Below are 21,140 nucleotides of genomic sequence, written 5' to 3' on the forward strand. Positions count from 1 at the left end.
TCCAAAATTATCTGGAGGAAAACAGACCCTAACCTAGTGTAACCTCCTCAACCCGTCCTGAAGCGGAGGAGTTGTGTCAGTCTTTACAAAACTGCTACTTGTGTCCAGTTTTTCCCTTTCCAGTTGTCACAGGAATAGTAAAGAAGAAATCAACATTATCCACATAATAAGAGGTGGCCTCTCTTAAGGATCATAATTGCAACAAAAAGACATTTATCAAGAAAACGTGTTTACTCAGAGGCATCGCCCTACCAGCAGAAATACCAGCTCATTGGCAGGTGCTATGGTGAATTGGGGAGTGAGCCGGAGGACACATGGGATTTCCCTGGTTCTGGAAATCACATTGTATGGGTAGTTGTCTACCTTCGACCTCAAGACAATTGACCACATATGTCTAGGATTAGAATGTTTCAGGTCAATTCAAACCTTCACACTGGATCTGGACCAAGCAGATACAAACCACAACCAAATCTAAACCTTTCCTTTAGGACGGGAGCCCCTTCTAAGCTCTCCAATTTCCTCAGGCAGTGCTACAGCTGAAAACGCAGCCAAAGAGTATTTAACAACAAATTCGATTGGCTTCATTCTTCATAGAGGAATAGCGAGGATTTACCCCAGCATCAACAATGTGTCAGTGACTACCCTGAACACTCCTCACCCTCTGTTTCTTTGGGATCCTTTAGGAGGCGGTTCAGTCCTGACTACTCTCTCTAAAGTTCAATTTGAAGAAATTCAAAATTCCTAGGGAGTCCCCCACCAGCAGTAGTCAGAGAGGTAGATCTAGAATAAGTCCAGGAGTAACCCAGCCCCAGTCACTTCAAGACAGATGAAGGCTACATAGTACAATTGGATAAGGAAGATGGGAAAATCGTCTTATTATGGAAGGCCCGCGTCATGACTTCGCATCAGAGCAAATTCGGATGGAGTTCCAAACCTGAATCATTCTCTTCAGGGTTATTGACCCATCTTATCTGGTTCTCACGCAGATCACTCACTCATACTCTCTCTCCATCCCTCTCAGCTCTACCCTCTGCTCTCCTGAGACAGAATGGGTGCACGGAATTGGTAAGAGGTGACAGATCAAAGGGCAGCGTCACCCTGCTTGTCCCAAGGTGTTAGCCCTAGGGCTGACCTGCTACTCTCACTTCTACCCACAACCCTTTTGTTTTCTGATATGTACCGAAGCTTGATCAGAAACCTTTCCCTCTCCCCAAGCCCTTCTCCCCACCCTGTCTTCCTTTTCCTATCTCATCCCCTCTATGTGCCCACGCACTCACACAGACACACCTTCTCGCATGTAGCCCTGTTGCTTCAAAGGGCATCAAGTTCTCAACAGAGAGAAAAGGCAGCCTTCAGACCTCACTGAAGTCATGTACTTAACACCCCAAGTCAGAACCTGACCTGGTTCGGGGGCAGTTTCCACTTACTAGTTTCGCAGTTACTCCTCAATACCACACAGAGATCCGTTTCAAATAACTTTTCTTTAATTGGAGCTTGGACAGCCCACATTTAAGGGCAGGTACTAAAACAAGCCAGAATTTTTTTTTTTCTGCCTCACTTCTTTCAATACGGCTGGCAAAAGATGACCAGAGTAACCCTTGCGCCGGTTTCTCTTTGTTCTCCATGACTTGGGAACCTGCAACAACTCGGCTACATGTCAAACAATGCGGAACTGTTTTGGTGGTAGCAGCAATGTGCCCGTGGGGAGCAGGGCCACACAGATGCTGGAGAGGCCCCTCTTTAAACATCAGCATTGCCTCCCAGATGTGTCCTTCTTAGCATCTAACACTCCGTGATGCCAGGAAGCAGTCCCTCCACCTGTCTTAGGTAGGGAGCTCTCCACTCCGCGCCCCTTCTGGTCTGTACTGAAGAGATGGGAAGGGAAGAGCCTCCAAGGTGGGGAGTTACAAGTTTATGTGCAGCAACGAGACGGCCATATCCTTCTGCTTTCCCCTGAAAAATCAAGCATCACCTTATCGTTTCCTCACCAAGATTAACTCCTGCTTCCTGAAGAGTATTTCTGAGGTAGAAAGCAGAGGTGGTGAAAAAAGGGGGAGCTGAAAAGTCCAATCTGTCAAGCTCCATTTTAGAAGAAAGGAAAACTGAAAAGTGAACGTATTTAACATGAGCCATTTCCTGCACTCAGGAGGGAAGAAAGCACGCTAGTAACTGTGCAGGAGGAGATCCGCACTGGTGTTATCTCTGACCTGCAGCTTAGCCCCAGTGTCTCAGCTGCCAAAAAGCTCCCATTCAACGTTGTGCTGAGTTCATCAATGCTCCACGTGTCAGGATCCTAACAGGAAAAAGCAGGACAGACAGTCTCTCCATTCAACCGCCTGGGGACCCCATGACAACTAAAATCCCTTCGCAGACCGTCCGTATCAACCTTCGGCAGGTCAGAGCACGCAACCCCTTCAGAACCACAGGCTCAGGCCCACACCCTTTCCCCTTGTCAACATTGTCACTTTAAACAGAACATCGAGCCTTATCACGAAACCTGAAGTAAGTATGACAATTAAGATGGATTGCAAAGCCTGCTTGTGCTTCACAATTAACAATCACTTGGCAGCGGGTTCCACGCAACTGTTGGGGGGTATGGCAAGAACTTTATCCCTGCTTAGTGTTGCATTAGCATATTTAGTAGGCTGCAAGACATAATTCCTAAGATAGGAACATATTTTTGTCTTTTTTAAAAATCTGCAACTAAGCTATAATATGTAGAAACTCTGCACCAGGCAATCAACGTGCAAACACCAAGACAGAGCCGGGGAGGAGGACGGCAGGGAAGGAAGTGCGCCCCAGCGCGGAGGCTAACCCCGACCCGGGACTGCTTCCGGTGTCACAGGCTGGCTGGAACACTGTGGCAGAATTTAGTGGGAGCTGGTAGTACCCCAGTGCTGTTGACATCAGGTGATCACTCCGTCAGAGCAGACCTACATGCTTTAATCCCACATATGGGGGTGGGGGTGGGGGGGCAAACAAACAACAACAACAAAAAAAAAACAACAGAAAAAAAACAGACCCTGAGATGACCCTAGTGGTTCCGTAGCAAGCTCTGCATTTTTCAGAAAAAGCACCTCTTCATTCTCAGTCTCCGAGTAATAAACAGTGCTGATAAAAATCACAAAGACACTTCACGCCACAAATGTAAGGCCTCTTCATCAAACTTGCCATTATTTTCCCGTTACTTGCTGGCTCATCTGCCACGCTGATGAAAAGGATCGGCGAACACCCAAACTGGACCAGTTACTGAAAACACAACCGGAGGGACCGCCCCAAACTTCTCCAGCGTGCTTATTACGTATGTTCAGCCCGCAAGTCCAAGCAGGCCCTGGATGGGGGCTGGGGAGGGAAAGAAACAGAGCCAGATCTTTCTGAGATAGCCAGGACTTTGTCTTTCTTGACATCTGGGCTGCAAGAAGGCAGGATATCCTGCCAAATATACTACAGCTGTGAGACCCACCTTGTGATTTAAGACACTGCAGAAGCTGAGGAGCACAGAGGACATAGGTGTGTTTTCTGAGAAAGAGACCTCACCCTTTACCTCCAGCAAGAGAAAACACACGCGCATGCGCGCGTCCGCACTCGAGCGTGCCCGCACACCATCAGTTTAGGTGAGCAGCTCTCCAGTTGCATAAAAGAAAGCATATGAAAGTAACAAATGCAATTTAGCACACAAAGTCTTTCTTTACAAAACCAGGAGAGTAGCAGATTAAAGCACCTGGCAGTCTTGGCAGGCCAAAAGAAAATCTAAGCTGTGACAAAACAAAACAGGTGTACAGGTATAAAACTCTTGCTTTCCAATAATGCCCCTCTCTTCACTGGAATGCTCTGACAGGTGCAGAAGTTCAAGTTACAGTGGGGAAATGGCAAATAAATACACAGCATTAGCGTCTGACGTGCTTGCTGAGCACCGGGGATGTTAATAACTGGCAAGGTACACTAATCTCTGATTGCAACATTTGGTTTACCTTAATCTGGAGGGACAGCTGTATTAAAGAGGGAATTATACTAATCAGTTCAAGGCCCTTGCATATAAAACTTCCCATTAGGCTTAAAGTACACCAGCTTATGCTCATTCTCTAGGAGCCTTACATCTGGTTCTGAATAAGGCTGCCTCTCATTTGCAAGGTACAAACTGAAAACAAGGGGGAGGGGGGCTGACAGTTGCTGGAGGATGGGTGATAGAAGAGTAAGCTACTAATTCTTTGAAATTTTTAACAGCACAAAACTAGCTTCTAGGCATCTTAATACTAAAAGAAAAAAAAAGAAGAAAAAGAAAAAAAAAAAGCATGTGTTATCAACCCTAGGCCATTTTTTCCTGTTACCGGAGGTGACCAACATAAAATAAAATTGATGATGTCAGTCAAAAACAGCTAAGCACAAAGCTTGGCTTTGTTATCTTAAGTCAGAAGGTATGATAGGCCATGCCATATGGCTCTAATCCGCCTCTATCTCCCATCACCTAACAGGAAACCTTCATGTAGCATGACCTTATTTGGCTGGTTCCAGGTTAGGGCTGCCCAAAGGGGATTTTTCTGTTTCTGCTATATCCAAAGGTTTATGTTGATTTTTTTCTGAGCCCTGCAAACTATAAATCCGACTGATTACTCTGCACTCTTTTGCTTGACTGAGCCTTTACAATCAGACATCCCCGTTAACAATAAGCTCCTAATGAATCAAACATCTATGGCATTAGTTTCACCTAGCTGCCTCTTTCCCATGCACTGTGCTGCTTTGTCAGACCTGGTTTGATGAGAAAAGCTAGTGACACTTGCTGCACCTATTGATAAACAATTCAGTAATGAGGGGCATAACAAAAATTACCTAAAACAACCTGATTAAAAATGACAGGCAAGGCTTATTCTATTGCTCTATAGCGAAGGTAACTCCAGCTCTGCATAGGGAAAATAATGAGGTAAAAGGAAATTTCCTTTTTTTTACCAAGGACTTCCCTTCTGAATGTGTGTTTATGGTGAGATTAAATTTTTCCAGTGATGTTTGAAATTCTTTTAGGTTATGTGATTATCAATAATGGTAGGGACTCAGAGAGAATTCAGGATGCTTGCCTTTCAACTTTCTGAGATGAACTCCCTGTTTCTGCTTAAACTTTCAGAATAACCAAACTAACTTTCTTTCTTCAATATGAGTTTAGTCATTGAGAAACTCAACAGCATAATGTTAATAATTAGGGGAGTGTAGTGTGGGCAGGAAAAGAGAAATTCTAAGATGCAAAAAAATAAAATAAAATAAAAAAGTTTTGGGACAAAGTAGAAGAAATTGCATGAATGAAATCCTCCCCTTAAAAGGAATAATTTCACCTTACCACGGACATTGAAGCTCCTTTTATCGGGGTCACCCAGCAGACCTTTGCAACTCGAAACAAGCTTATACCCAGAGGAGGCCAGGCTCTTGTGAAAGCTTGATTCAAAGACAGAAATGTGTGGGTTTTGCAATTGTGTGGCAGCATGTTGGGAGGGTTTCCACCAGTGCACAGATGCACTTGAAAATCAAATATGGACACGGGGAATGTTTTTTGGAGATGGAAAATGAGTGCTGATGACATGTTTATACTTCGCAGATGGATCCAGTACAGAACCATTTTTTGTAAAGACACAATATCCACCATTTGCTGAAAAAAAAAATTTTTTTTTGAGCAGCTACAAAATGGTGGCACAAAACGTGAATATTCCCATGATCCATGCCCCACCTGTTCCTCGGTCTTACAACTGTCTTCCATCCTGACTGTAATCAATGACTGTTGTAGTCTTATTTTCTTTTCAAATGTTATCCAAAAGAATATGAAAAAAGAAACACAAAACACAAAGGCATTTGGAAGAGCAAAATGATTTGCAATTAATTTGCTACATATGAAAAATTGGAAAATGACAAATGCTATTAAGTAACAAATGCTGAACCGGATCCTAAAAACTGCATTTTTAATTGGCATATTTTTTCCTTAAATTTGATACCAAATCAATTTTTGAATGTTTTCTATCTAGAGTCTAGAGTGGCTCCTTCATTCCTTCTTTTGGCCCCAGCATAGGTCCCTTAGGTATTTGAATCTCTGGAAATTACAAATGCTGAGCATGGTATTAATACTATTTATTGCCTTATTATTGACACATTATAATGATAAGTAGTATCAATTATAATAACATGGAAAGGCACAATATGTATAGGATATGGGCTTATAAGAAGATAATCTACAGCATTAAAGTGCCAAAAAACATTAATAACATGATAAACTCTGCTCAATTGAAGTTATCAGAATAATCAAATCTTAGCTTATTGACACCATCAGTATTATTAAACTTGCCATCCTAGGTGTGAAATATTGATAAAAGTGACCCACTTCAAAAATACAGTGACTATAAAACAAGGAAGAAGCTATGGGTCAGAAACACAAAAGTTAATAGCTGAATAATTTAAAATAACAAAATCTGAACACATTTTCAGACCTGATGAATGAGTATGTTTTCCAAGTATGTTCCAATACATGACATTAAATTTAATTTTTTTCTGAGTTTTGGTCAGACAAATTAACTTTTCCTGATGTTTTACCCTTCTTGCCATCTGTATTCAGCTAACCTTGAGTCAATCATATTTTTATTCTAAGTATTAGTCTGAAGTTAAGAATTAGAAATAGAATATGAATCACAGCAAATGGTCAAGCCAGCGAAGACTAGATAACAAAATCTTGAGAATATACATAAATCGACATGTTCTTTCAACCCTGTAGTTTTCTGGCAGTGTACCAAACACAAATCTGTCGACCTACATCCTGTGATTCTACACCCTGTTATCATCTTGAAACTAACAAAACCCTGTGTACCCTTCTCAAAATGAAGTAAGTACTCATTTTTACTGCTGGATTTTTCACACATGTGAAGAAAGCCGAAACATTTATAAATCCTTATTTTTTTTTCTATCCTTCATAAAAACAAAAGTTTTAGTCATAAGCTTAAGGTACTCTTAGAGTTCTGCAGAAAATGTTAGTACTCAGCCTCAATTAAACTTAATCAAACTTTGAAACAGTCAAGAAATATGAAAATATATCCTGTATATATGATGTCATGATGTTCTTAATAATCATTCAGCAAATGCATAGGACATAGAACTGGGGGAAAAAATAAGAGATCATTTGTTTCCATTTACTTAAAATATTAGGGAAAGGAGATCTGAGAAGTAATAGAACTATGCAACTTCACCTAACTAGATTGCTGGGAAATTGTATTTCCTGAGGTCTGCTTTATTCTACCAGACCATTTTGTTTGCAAATCTTGCAGTGTTTGATGACAGTGGACTAAGTTATTGGTCACCTATTCGCTAAGTATTATATTATCATATTATTAATACAGAGTTCAGAGAATATCACACTTAGAAAATCATTGTATAATGATATAAAAATTAATAAACTAGGGACGCCTGGGTGGCTCAGTTGGTTAAGCAGCTGCCTTCGGCTCAGGTCATGATCCCAGCATCCTGGGATGGAGTCCCACATCGGGTTCCTTGCTCGGCAGGGAGCCTGCTTCTCCCTCTGCCTCTGCCTGCCATTCTGTCTGCCTGTGCTCGCTCACTCTCCCTCTCTCTCTCTGACAAATAAATAAAATCTAAAAAAAAAAAAAAATTAATAAACTAGATTCTGCCAGTTCCAGTTCCTAAATTGTTGCCTAGCTATAAAGCCAGCACCTCTTTAAGCTAACTAAGCTATTAGTCAGTAAGTTAATTATGTGATAATATATCAGGTCCCTGGTAACAAGCAGAAGTTATGTAAGGATGCTGTTAACCAAAGAATACCTTAAATATAGGGACCAAGGATGTTGATCTGGCTTGAGACCGAAGAGATCCAGGGACAAAACACTCACTTTGTAATCCTAACCATGCCACAGATGACTCATTTAAGGAAGAACTAGAGAGCTTTCCTATATCAAAGTCAACACTGACTTGCAAGGTAGTAAAAGGTCCGAGCTTTTTAGAGCTAGAAGTTCATTACAGTCCACTATTATCTTCTTGGCATCTTCTAAATAGAACAGCCAATATTCCCAAGTAAAGCTATCTTTACTTAACAAAGTTGAAGCAGTTTTCCTGAGTCCTAAGTTTAAAGGTGATAAAGCATGGCGATCCCACAAGCCGATTAAGCTACTTCCCAAAATGCTCACTGGTATCTACATAGTAACTGGTGGAGGTCCATGGTTCATCTCTTCTATCCCTAACTTCTGGCAGTGGTCCCAACTCTGCCACCCATTATAGGTAGTAGATGTGTAGAAGAAAACATGTTTCTTTTTGCTGTGAAAGGGTATGGGTTCATCAGACGTTTAAATTCCAAGAATCAAAAAGTTCTGAAGCAAATAATGCTTGGCATAAGTACAGAGAAGGGAAAGCTTCCATCAGTAAAATTCACAAATGTCTACCCAATGATGATACTGAATAGTTCTTAGTTCTTATATACAGCTTTACCATCTATGATATTTATCTAATGCCTTTACATCGGTTGGGTGCTATTAACCTAAGAACAATTTAAATATAGAGATACTGAATGTCAGATATGGCTTTAGGCACTTTGAGACAAGATGCTCTGGACTTTCCTAAGTTTGGTCTAAGAAATATTCTGGATGGAGTGTGCTTCCCACTGTGAACATTAGTTACATAAAGGTGTGTATGAGTCTAATTTTCCTACCTGGGTCTATTATGTAATATTTGTTTATTCACATTCAGCCACACTGATTCATATATCCTAATCTTTATTTTTTTTTAAGGTTTTATCCATTTATTTGACAGAGATCACAAGTAGGCAGAGAGGCAGACAGAGAGAGAGAGGAGGAAGCAGGCTTCCCGCCAAGCAGAAAGCCTGATGCAGGGCTCTATCCCAGGACCCTGAGATCATGACCTGAACCAAAGGCAGAGGCTTTAACCCACTGAGCCACCCAGAGGCCCCTATATCCTAATCCTTTTTTTTTTTAAAGATTTTATTTACTTATTTGAGAGAGAAAAATAGAGAGAGCACACAAGCAGGAAGGGTCAGAGGAAGAGGGAGAAATAGACTCCCCACTGAGCAGGGAGCCAACACAGGGCTTGATCCCAGGACCCTGGGATCATGACCTGAGCCAAAGGCAGACAATTAGACAACTGAGCCACCTAGGTGCCCCTCGAATATCCTAATCTTAATTAGCGTTTAGATATAGTAATTGGTACATAACTAAACATATTATTTTCTGTTACTTACATTTTAAATAATCCACTACAATTCAGCCAATCAAAATAATTTAACCTGTAGGCAAGGAGAAGTTTGGTTCTGCTGTACAAAAGCTTCAAAACTATCCTTTGGGATCACCTGGCTAGTCAGTAGAGCATGCAATTCTTGATCTTGGAGTCATGACTTCAATCCCCACCTTGGGCCTAGGGCTTACTTAAAAAAAAATTTATATGTATTATATAATTATTATATATATATTATATAATAATATATATTATAATATATAATTATATATTTGAGTACTCAATTATATAATTGAATAGAATTTTAAACATTTGTACACATGTTGAGGTTCCTTTAGTTTCTATGGAATCTGAAAGTATTCCCCGCATGTTGAATGGCAGAACACTAGACTTCTCTTTTATAGTCTGCAATCTAATATACAAAATCTACTTTTGCTTGTTAGATAGCTTCCATTAGTAACTATAGGAAGATTAAGTATGTTATTTTTCATTGGTATAGCTAATGCTGCCAGTAGAGATGGCTCTGAGATGGTGGTAATCTCCACTTTCAGTCTTGAGGGTCTACCAGTTACTATAGTTGCCACAAGAAACTAACAGTTACTAACAAGCACAAACAGAAATTGCATACGAATATCCCTTCTCTTGTTCTAAGCTAACAACCTCATGAAGTTTTTAGAAACTGCCATATAGTTGGATTCCTCACTACATGGCAATTTGAAGAGAATTTGAAATTCTACCAATAGAAATTCAGGAAGATTTGCATGGGTAAACCCCTACCTCTACATCAAGGGATATAATAGGATAAAGATGATAGGTTTATAGAACTGATCCCAAAATGCAGTCAGTTTGTAAGAAGGTCAAAATTTTAATATTTATGAAATATGTTAAACTTTGAGAAGATTGGGAGAGTCAGGCAGAGGAAAGCTGCCAAGGAAACATTCCTCCCAACCTAAGTTGTAAAGGAGGACTAGTAACTCTTCCACCCTTTTCTAAATGGAGAACAGTTGTGGCTGTTCTGAGTAGCCCCTCCCTGTCTCCACAAAGGCACATGTTTACTCTATTTGACCATTGAACTCTTGCATGCCCATACCGCTCTAATCATGTGCCTACAGATGAAATCTTTCCACTTCTCTTTGCCTCCAGTAGATTTAAATTAACTGAAGTCACCATATTTCATTGAGGACCATGTTATTACATTGTCCCAGACAATGTCTTAAATTATATGACTGTTAAAATTTTAACCTTTTTCAAATAACACATCTTAAAAGATGCTAAAGTCAATTGTTTAGTAAAGCAGATCACTAAAAGTTTGAACTTACTGAAGTCAATTTAAATTATATTCCACAAGACTCCAGTTAATTCATTCAGTGTATATTTATCAAGGCCTACCATGTGTAAGATACCACGAGCCAGAACAGACATAGATTCATAGAGCTCCAGGTCTCATAATAAAAACCAAAACTTCAAATTTTTGCTCAACTGTAAGTTGATAGAGGAAGCATTTTTTGCCTTTGTGTGTGTGTGTGTGTGTGTGTGTGTGTGTGTGTATGAAAATTTATCACTACTATATTTCATGAACAAAACTTATTATCTTGACAGACAGCTGGGTGGCTTCTGACTCTTGATTTTAGCTCAGGTCATGATCTCAGGGTTATGGGATCGAGCCCCATATTAGGGTCCCCACTCCGTGTAGAATATACTTGTCCCTCTCCTCTTTCTCTCTCCCTCTTTCTCTCAAATAAATACAGTCTTTTTTAAAAAATTAAAAAAAAAAAAACTATGATCTTGGTCTTTCCTTCTTGCCTTCATATAAAGCCAAAAGAGAGGGGGATTGACCACTTAAACAACCATAAAGCAGACTGCAGGAATGTCACCAACAGCACAAACATTGTGACCAAACCTAGTAACCAAAATCTTCCTATTTTTTCTTAATGCATAGCCCAAGGTGGCACTTGATCTCACCACCCTGAAATCATGACCTAAGCCAAAAACAAGAGTCAGAGACTTAACTGTCTGTGCCCCCCAGGTGCTCTAAAACAAGAGCTTAAAAAAAAAAAAAAATTGCCTTCTTTGATATAAACCAGTTCTGGTCCCTACTCCCTACCCAATCATCTCTTTAGCTGTTCATACTAGAATTTGTCAAAGAAATGTTAATTTCTAAGAGCTTTATATGGTAGTTTCTATAGAATAGTAGCTTAAAAAATGGGCTTTGGAGTCAGGTCAGAAGTCAATGCTTATCCTACCACTCACTAGCTTCATGGTCTTGAAGGAAATCCCTTAGTCCTTCTGAGTCTCAATTTCTTCGTCTATGAAATAGAAATGTTGATTCTTTCTTGGTGATACGTTGAGGACTAAATAAAACATTATTCATGTATCCTTTAGCATGTACCCTCACATGGAGTATGTGTCCAAATAAAAAGTAATGGAGGTTAGGTGATGGGGATGTGCATGATGTGCTTTTAAAGCAATAGGACTCTGTTTTAATAGCAGGGACATCAGCAGAATGGTCTTCCTCTGATAATAAGAAAAGTAAACTTCGGTGGAACCAAAGGAAGCAAAGCATCCAGACTCAGAGCTAGGAGAGGGCCATGGTGCTGGGAAGAAGATAGCATCGGGGTGTTGGAGTTACCCTAAAACAGAGCCTGAGATGAGGAACTGGATGCATGTTGGTTACCCCTAGAAACAGGCTGAAGAAAATGTACAGAATGAAGAAGGCTTGGTGGAAAATCCAAACAATCTACATAAGATCCCTGCATAAGATAGATACCTACATAACCGTGCTGAGTGCTTCTCAGATCTACCTATCTAAACGGTAAGTGGTTGAAATGTTTGTCCACAAGCTCCTGCCTCCCATCCGTTGAGGGCTGCCCTTGATGGTGTTAACTATCTCCCACATTTCCATGCCAACCTTGAGGAAGCATTGAGCAGGCTTCTCCAGTTCTGGAAAAGGCTCTGAGACAGAAATTAGGAAGACTCAAACAATACTCTGGAGGCCTGGGCTTGTGAAGAACCATTCCTGAAGCTACTGCTGAAACTGGAAGGGGGCCTAGAGGATGAGAAACAGGACCCTAAAACTTTTCTGCACAAATAGTCTTTCTGACAGACCATAAAAAGCGCCAAGACAGGGAAAAATTGTTACAGACTGAATGTTTGTGTTCCCTTGCCAAATTCATATGTTGAAACCTTAATGTTTAATGTGATGATACGTATTAGGAGGTACGGCCTTTAGGAGATGACAATTAGGTCATGAGGGTAGAGTGCTCCCTAACAGGATTAGTGCCCTTGTCAGGGACTGAAGAGATCAGAGTCCCCTGCTCTCCCCCACATGAGGACAAAAGAAGATGGCCATTTGCAATGTGAAAGAGGGCTCTTGCTATACCCTGGCCATGTCAGGACTCTGATCTCAGACGTCCAGCTTCCAGAACCATCAAAAATAAATTTCTGTTGTTTATCCACACAGTCTATGATACTTTGTGATAGCAGCTCAAACTATTGAGAGACTCGAACACTGGTTTCAAAGATACATCAGATACATACTTTTCTCTAAGTTCTAGCTTAGGTTCTTTCATAGCAAGTAGATTATGATGAACAAAGTTCAGTGCAATAAAATAAAAGTGTAGGGACACAGAATCTTTACTTTCCCAGAAGCTCCAACTGGGATCTGAATTGCAGGGGTTTCCAACTTGGTTACCTATGTAGTCATAATATTGCCACCAAAGAAAGATGTGGCTTCACAAAGATAATATATTCTCAATGCCTCATTCAGTTCTCTATCCCCATAACCAGGAAACACTCCAGTCAGAGCCTGATCAGTATGGGTAAGCCAGACTCCTCTGCCACCACCTCTGAAATCTCCATTATATTAGTCAGGCAGAAATTACTATATACTTGAAATGACGAGTCACAGCTTATGCAGGGAACGTGATGGGGGAAATTAAACTCAGCATTAATGAGTTAAAAAGCATTTGGCTTCTATTTGAAGGGGGTAAGCTCATTGCCCTATCTAATCTGACAGTGAAAGGTAAGATGATTTATAAGTGACAATTTATAATTTATAAATAATTAGATTGTCCATTCAATGCGCGGTTGCAATTTCTACCCAATCAGAGTGCCACCTAGGGTTCCCTGATAAAAAGTGAACATGGCACGGGACATGTTTATATGAACAAATATTCACTATTGATCAGAAATTCAAATTTAATTAAGAATGCTTTACTTTTATTTGCTATATCTGGCAACTCTATTGCCACCTCCAAGCACATACAAAGAAAGAGCTACTCATTAAAATAAAACTGCAAATGTTCTGGAATGTTGTGCTAAAGGTTCTTGGAGTTCTCAGTAGCAGCAACATTTCAATAAACTGACATGTGAATTAACTTTAACAATTTACATATTGTTTCCTTGGGCACATTTCTAAAAACTTTTCAAAGCATTTCAATAATTTATTTTGTCACAACATGGCAATTTGTAGAGTGAAAAAACACTGTGATAGTAATAGGGAAACTCTTTTCAAATAATACCAAATGAGCCTTCAAAAAACTGCCACTTACTTGTTAAGAGTCAAATATGTGTACTTTAAGATGTTTTCATAGGATTCACCTAAATATTCTTTCATAAATAAAATCTAAATCAACTTAAGTCCCAGAGCGGTTCTACAGAATTCTTTGATGAAGAGAAACATCCCAAAACCACATGCAGAGTCACCTCATTTTATTTGCAGGATTCTTGTTCCAGCTCACCTTCCAAAACAATTTCAGTCAAGTAGAAATGTTCTGACAATCCCGGCTCTTAGAATGGCAAATAATCCCTGCCTTTTCATTCACTCGCTCATTACCTCTCTAAAAAGTGAATGTGCAGTTACCAGAATTTTATACAATTAGTTCTCCAAGAGTGTTTTAAATGCAAACCTATAAGAGGAAAGTAAAAACAAATCAAAGTTAATTGTGACTGGCTGGAACAAAAATGCTTAAATCGATACAAGGATGGCTCATCTGCTCATCATTTACCCATTACCTGGGAGACGAACACCTCCTGCTGTGCCTGATTTTTGATACAGATTTACCATTGCCTGCATTCTGCAGACACATGCTAAGGAAGCCCAGACCTTCTCTGACTCCCTGTCTCATTATCCTCTTAGCACTTACTAACCTAGTCATTGTTATTTTTTCCCTGGCTCTTGTATTCTTCTTTGCAAGAGGGGCGTGCAAGGAAGGAAAACTAGAGTTAAAAAACTTTATAAAGAAGTTCAGGGCCTTCCTGTAAAGCAGTCAGAGGAGGTGTCAGTATCTGTGAATTACTGACTTCTCTCAACCAGCGCCCCACTGACTATTGTGATTTTCAGAAATCCCCACAAGTAGAAAGCAAGTCCTTTCTTTTTTTTTTTTTTTTAAAGTTTTTTTTTATTTTTTAGGGGGGGGGGGGGGGGGGGCAAGCACAGGCAGACAGAGTGGAAGGCAGAGGCGGCGGGGGAGGCGGCAGAGGCGGCGGGAAAAGCGCCCGACGCGGGACTCAATCCCAGGATGCTGGGATCATGACCTGAGCTGAAGGCAGCTGCTTAACCAACTGAGCCACCCAGGCGTCCCAGCAAGTCCTTTCATAAGGCATCCCTTGAAAAAAATGTTGTTGTTGTTAAGGTATTAGATATAAATGAGAAATAGGGGCGCCTGGGTGGCTCAGTGGGTTAAACCTCTGCCTTCAGTTCAGGTCATGATCTCAGTGTCCTGGGATCGAGTCCCGCATCGGACTCTCTGCTCGGCAGGGAGCCTGCTTCCTTCTCTCTCCTCTCTCTCTTTCTGCTGCCTCTCTGCCTACTTGTGATCTCTCTCTGTCAAATAAATAAAATCTTAAAAAAAAAAAAAAGATACAAATGAGAAATAGAGCCCTCTTACCTGGAAGTGTGAATGTCTTTAATGGAAGGGTGCCTGAAAACCCAACACACAGTATCCAGGTGCAGCAAAATCTGGCTTTTGGAGACCACGCAAACTCTTAGCTCTCATCAGTAAAGCTGGTGTTGATAAAGACATTTCTAACCTGCTGCCTTTCTGGAAATGCCTGTCACCATAGCCAAGTATCCAAAAAATACAATATAAAATGTATCTGCCATTGAAAGTTAACATGTATCTCTGAATTAGATACTCACACCAAACTTGCGTATGTCTGGACAGGATGATTGTGTTGATACACTAACTTATTTTTTAGGTAATTTTCCATATGAAAAGCTTGCAACTACATGTTTATTATTATCGATGATTTCCAGGTAGGGGACTCAAAAATTCTTGAAATAACTGATTTTTCTTATTCTTTTTGGCAAATAGATGATGTGTGACTGCTATCTCCATATATTTACTGGCAATTGTCTTCTTTTTGCTTTCTGGCTTTTTTTTTTTTTTTTAACTTCTGTATATGGATACCTAACAGAAAAGTATACAGATGACCACATATGAAGAGCAAATCATGACGGAAAGTGCTTTATATTTTTAGCCAAGTGCACCCAAATAGTTAAAATATGTGAAGTTTAGAAATACAGTTCCCACTTTAAAATCGAAGTATAAATACAAATGGGAAACCCGGGAGCACAGTGATAGGGTAGAGTAGGGGGAAAATAGAGGGTAAAGGACTGACTGGTGGAAAATCGTGATGCTGTATAAAGCACCAGAGTAAGATACAACTGATAACCAGCATCAGCCTCTGAATTCACTGTTGGCCTCTCTTCCACCTACCACTTCCTCAATGCATCCTTTATATTATTTCTTTTAGGAAAGGACATTCATGACCAATAACAATGTTATAATGATAGTAAGTATTGGATTTAAGATACGTTTTTAAAAAACACCTTTAACCAACATTTAAAAAGCCAGCAAGGGTGGGGGTGGCGGGGGGGGGGGGGGGTTGTTACCTAGCTCAAGGTTTTATTTAGTGATGGTTCCACTTTTTTCACTCACTGCCTGCAAATCAGCATTTTTAGTGGACAAAGGGCTCAGCAGCGGCCTTATGATTGCTTCTTTTCAAATGGTAATGGCTATCCTAACTCCTCTGCCAGGTTTTTCTTACCAGAGCACAAATTGCAGTTTACAAGGCTCTGAGGGGAAAAAAAAAAAAAAAAAAAAAAAAATCTTAGCTGAATATCTTTTTTTTTTATTCGACAAACTGACATGTAAATTACCCTTTAAGTGCTCCACTCTAGGGCTCTGATCATCTCCTAATTGTCACAGTCAATTGTAGCCAACAGTCTCTTCAATCCCAAGCGCTTTGACAACAAGCACAAGGATCAAAGCAGAATCAGCTCCCTTCAATATCTTTCTGTTTAGGATGCTACAAAATGCCTGAAAAAGAAAGGTGTAAGGGCATTGCTGTAGAGGAAACTGAGAGTAGCAAGTATTACAATAGTCATTTTCTCCATCTCTAAAATTATGCCGTATAAGCTGCCGTGATCTTTAATCACATGTGCAGAACAAATACATAAACCTCCTGGGCAATTAATATGCTCTTAAGATTATACTAATATGCGAGCTTTACAAACAACACCGTTTCCATGGCTTAGGAAAAATTACAACACAGCGAGGGGATAGCAATCATTTCGTAGCAGCTTGAGCATCAAAAACTATTATCAAACATTTGGTATTTAAGCATAAATTCCAAAGCATAGTTTTTATTACTTAGTTTGGTGTCAAGGATTCACTGCTCCCCCAAACTAAATAGCCCATTGAAAATCCTTGAGTTTTTTTTTTAATTAACCTAGAAATGTCCAACGAAAAATGTGCACCCAAATAAATTTAAAAATGTGACACCAAAACAATTTCAGAAGATGCTGTTTTCCTTACAAGAGGTAACTTTTACTGCTTTACTGGGAACAAACTAATTGAAAGTCATTACATGATCTATAAACATGATTCTTAAATAAGATGCACTTACCAGGATCACTACTTAACAAAATATGACAATTCTTTCTAACTAAAGTAGTTATTATATGTCACTAATTTTTTAAAAGATTATGTATGCTTTTCACAAAAATAACAATTTTGCTCTATCAAATATAACAATAGAAATGATTTGGTGGAAAGAGAAATCCTATATAATAAATCTGAATAAAATAGCCACTTTGAGGCACCTGGGTGGCTCAATGGGTTAAAGCCTCTGCTTTCGGCTCAAGTCATGATCCCAGGGTCCTGTAATCCAGCCCTGCATTGGGCTCTCTGCTCCGTGGAGAACCTGCTTCCTCCCCTCTCTCTCTGCCTGCCTTTCTGCCTACTTGTGATCTCTCTCTGTCAAATACATTAAAAATCTTTAAAAAAAAAAAATAGCCACTTTAAAAATAACCTGAAAATTGTTAGGAAAAAAATGACAAGCAGAACGAAATCAAAGGCATGTATGACAACAGCTCTGTGAGCACCTCTATGGCTGTCTCCTTGTGCCCAGGTATTATACCTATACAGCGTGTAAGGTCACACAATGATTGACAGGCTTCCTATGCTCAAGAAAGAAAGAAAAAAAAAAAACTGGAAAAAGAGGCAGCAAATACCCCGGTTCCTTTCTCCGCTAGTCCACTCAAATCCCCCTGTAGGGGTTTCCCATCCTCCCCTCAATTTCACCTTGAATTCTCAGGTTTGATTGAAGAGCTTCACAGAAGGGTCTATTACAGATTGAGGAATGATCCATTTCACATCTGAAGCTCCAAAGAGCTACTTGTGAGGAGTCTTTGAGTGCATTTATCTCACATGTGAAGCTTTCTGCAAAATCAATATGGGTATTTTTCAGTTTGACAAGTCAACATGAAATATCACATAATAATAGAAAAACAGAGTTGTACATTTAAACACACCCAATACAGTTATCTATGACAAAGCTTATAGTTATTACTCATGGATATCCTTGAGTATGCGTAATCTAAATTCATCCTGAGAGCTGGGCTAAAGCACACAGAAAGAGAAACTGACTGGCTACCGTACTTTTGGTTCCTTTGTCCTAATTAATCCAGGTCTTGTGGTAAGAGGAGAAAATGGGCAGGAATCGTGGCCTTTGCTACCAACTTGGGGATGATATCAGAAGTGGGAAGAAAATGACCAGAGGTGAAAAAGAAGAAGGAAGGAGAGCAAATGAGAAATGTAAAGAACTTTAAATTTAACTAATTGGCAAGAACTAGATTAAACAGTCACACAAAGAATAGTAACGATGTCTGTAGTAACCATGTCTGTAATGAATCCCCACCACCATGGTAGTGAACACTAGCAGAATAATTGACATATTTGTGTTGGGGTCTAACAATCTTCGAGTGAATTCTAGGTCTGTTTTACTGTCTGCATCAGCTTGAGGGATATGTTTTAACACAGTTGTTTTTTTTTTTTTCTAAATCTCTTTTTTTTTTTTTCTAATCTTGAAATGAGATTAATCAGAAAATCTTATAAGGTATCTTGTACCTTATACGATTTTGAGGGGTTTGAACAAGGTGATATATATAGCACCTGGCACATGGAAAACATTCAATTAATGGTAAATACTGATGAAATTATTAGCGTGTCCTTACACATATCCACAAGGTCTCTCAGGTTTTAACCAGGGGCCATTTCTGGTTTTCCCTGGGCCCTTTCCACATTGTTTAATGTCTCCAGGGTATAGATGACCATTTGGGTGAAAGATTGAGCTCGCTGTGTTAACTCTAGTTTAGGTCCTAGTAGAAGAGGGCAGCCACCCATATTCTCTTTCCTTGAAGGCGGTCTTCCTCTAACCAGGAAAGCTATCCCCACCAACTGAGAGAAAGAATCAAATAGGACTTTGAGAAAGGAAAAAAACCCAGGTGGGGAGGCCAAATCAGCTGATCATTTCCAGCAAGAAACGAGATGAGAGATGTAACGTATAGTTTTCCCTCATATGCCAGTATGCTATCATTAATACCGAGTTTATCTCTATATATTCCACCACAGGAAGAATCTTAAAATTTAAAAAAAAAAAAAAAAAAGACCTTCTCCATAGCATGTTAGCAACCCAGAATTGGTTAAATGACTCACTATAACCAGTTATTCCTCTCCATCACATTGTCCTGTAGCTTATCACTACATAAGCAGTTTTAACACCTACTGTACATGATTATTTGTCCTTGGATTTGTAGATTGCCTGAACAATATTTATAGCTTTAGGTTAACTTTCCCCTCTACTCAGAATAAGTAGTGGCCAAATACAAATAAAGCCAAAGGAGGCAAAACAAGTGAGTTCAGTGATGTGAAAATTCATGTTAATATAAAAGTAAGTACTATTATAAAATTCAATTGTAGTTTAAAAACTCTTATCCTAGGGGCACCAGGGTGGTTCAGTGGGTTAAAGCCTCTGCCTTCGGCTCAGGTCATGGTCCCAGGTTCCTGGGATGGAACCCCACATCGGGCTCTCTGCTCTTCGGGGAACCTGCTTTCTCCTCTCTCTCTCTGCCTGCCTCTCTGCCTACTTGTGATCTCTGTCTGTCAGATAAAAAAATAAAATCTTTAAAAAAAATAAAACAAAACTCTTATCCTATATTTCAAAGTCAAATAACTAAATATAAATGACTTTGTACTTAATTAATTCAACCAATATGTATCAAGAAATTAATATATGTAATACTGTTCATTTTTTAGCTACCTTACCGTTCTCCTCGTTATTAAAATTAAGCTATAGCTTTCATTCCAAAACCAAATTAAAATATTTTATGAAATGCTGATATAGAATTACAAGAACAAATTGAAACAATTTCCTACTTAAAAAGGATCATTTCCTTAAAATTTTTAATTTATTTGTTTTGGACTCAAAATACATTTTTAGTGAGGAAACAAGTTTATAAATGATAATTACATTCCCAGATTGACACATAAAAACTTGTTTAATGTAAAAATGTACCTGAAACACACTAGAAGCAAGTGTTAAACAGCTCTGGGTTGTAAGATCTATACATTTAATCCTGTAGAGGCTTAAAAAGTATCATTGAGCCTTGACTTTCCAAAATCTGAGACATGTGAGGCAAAACACCTGAGGTAAGAATAGAACATCCATGAGTTTGGGTGATCACTGTTCTCAGGATCACCACCACCACCACCACCACCACCATCATCATCATCATCACCATCATCTTGCCTTATTTTGCCCATCATATTAGAACATGGAGGCTATGAAGATGATGCCAGGGGGTAGCCAGTAAGATGGTATCTCATCACCTTGACATTTTAAGTAAGTGGAGGAGAACTTCACCAGGCAGTTGGGCCCTCACTCTCTCTGGCACTGAAAGCTCTTCTATCATATTCACTTCCATGAACATTTAAAAAATGCTTTCAGTTAAGCAAATGAGGGCTCTGAGATATCACTATCTACATCTCAGCATTTCCTCCTTCTAGAGTTTGTCTTGTACTGTGGCCACACCAGCCTCCTTAGGCACAGCTTTGAAAAGTCCAGGGAGGGGATAACTCAGGACCTGTGAACATATTCCTTGGCATGCTAGTAGTACCTCGACAAAAATATACTGAAATGAATATTTGCCTTTCTAAAGATCACAACAGAAAATAATACCATAACTTCTCAATTATTTTTATATTTCAAAAGTTACTCTCATTTATTATCAGGACTTGCTGCCTGCTTCCAGTTTTGGTTCGAACTTGGATTGTAAACTTCACTACTCAAAAGTATGAGTGATGCCTACTTTTCAAGTACTTCAAATGTGCCATTAAGTAGTAGCCTATAGTTCAACTAATAAAAGTACTATGAACATTCATTTCCTGCCATTTGTCCACATGTTCAAGTAAAAGCACCATACCCTACAGTTTGCAATCCACCTAAATGACCTCTGGCCTTATCAAATTATAATCACAAAACATTTATGCCTCACTTAAAAACTGGGGGTGCCTGGGTGACTCAGTCCATTAAGCGTCTGCCGTCCACTCAGGTCATGATCCTGGGGTCCTGGAATC

General features: G+C 39.6%; 1 long non-coding RNA gene across 14 annotated transcripts in view; it reads right to left on the reverse strand.

The window, feature by feature from the left end:
- The window catches only part of LOC132013906 (uncharacterized), a 74,520-nt gene that overhangs the window by 11,192 nt on the left and 42,188 nt on the right, over positions 1-21,140 (reverse strand). For 10 of the 14 annotated variants that reach the window (XR_009403146.1, XR_009403143.1, XR_009403141.1 and 7 more), the window contains 3 exons: positions 17,808-17,945; positions 16,382-16,541; positions 13,959-14,126 (listed from right to left, as the gene is read on the reverse strand). This is a non-coding gene — a long non-coding RNA (uncharacterized LOC132013906). Of the gene's footprint in view, positions 1-9,226; positions 9,410-13,958; positions 14,127-16,381; positions 16,542-17,807; positions 17,946-20,079; positions 20,209-21,140 lie in introns of all 14 variants that reach the window. The other 4 variants (XR_009403153.1, XR_009403150.1, XR_009403145.1 and 1 more) reach the window with 3 other exon arrangements.

Source organism: Mustela nigripes, chromosome 3 (genome assembly GCF_022355385.1).
Source record: "Mustela nigripes isolate SB6536 chromosome 3, MUSNIG.SB6536, whole genome shotgun sequence".
NCBI classification, from domain to species: Eukaryota; Metazoa; Chordata; class Mammalia; order Carnivora; family Mustelidae; genus Mustela; species Mustela nigripes.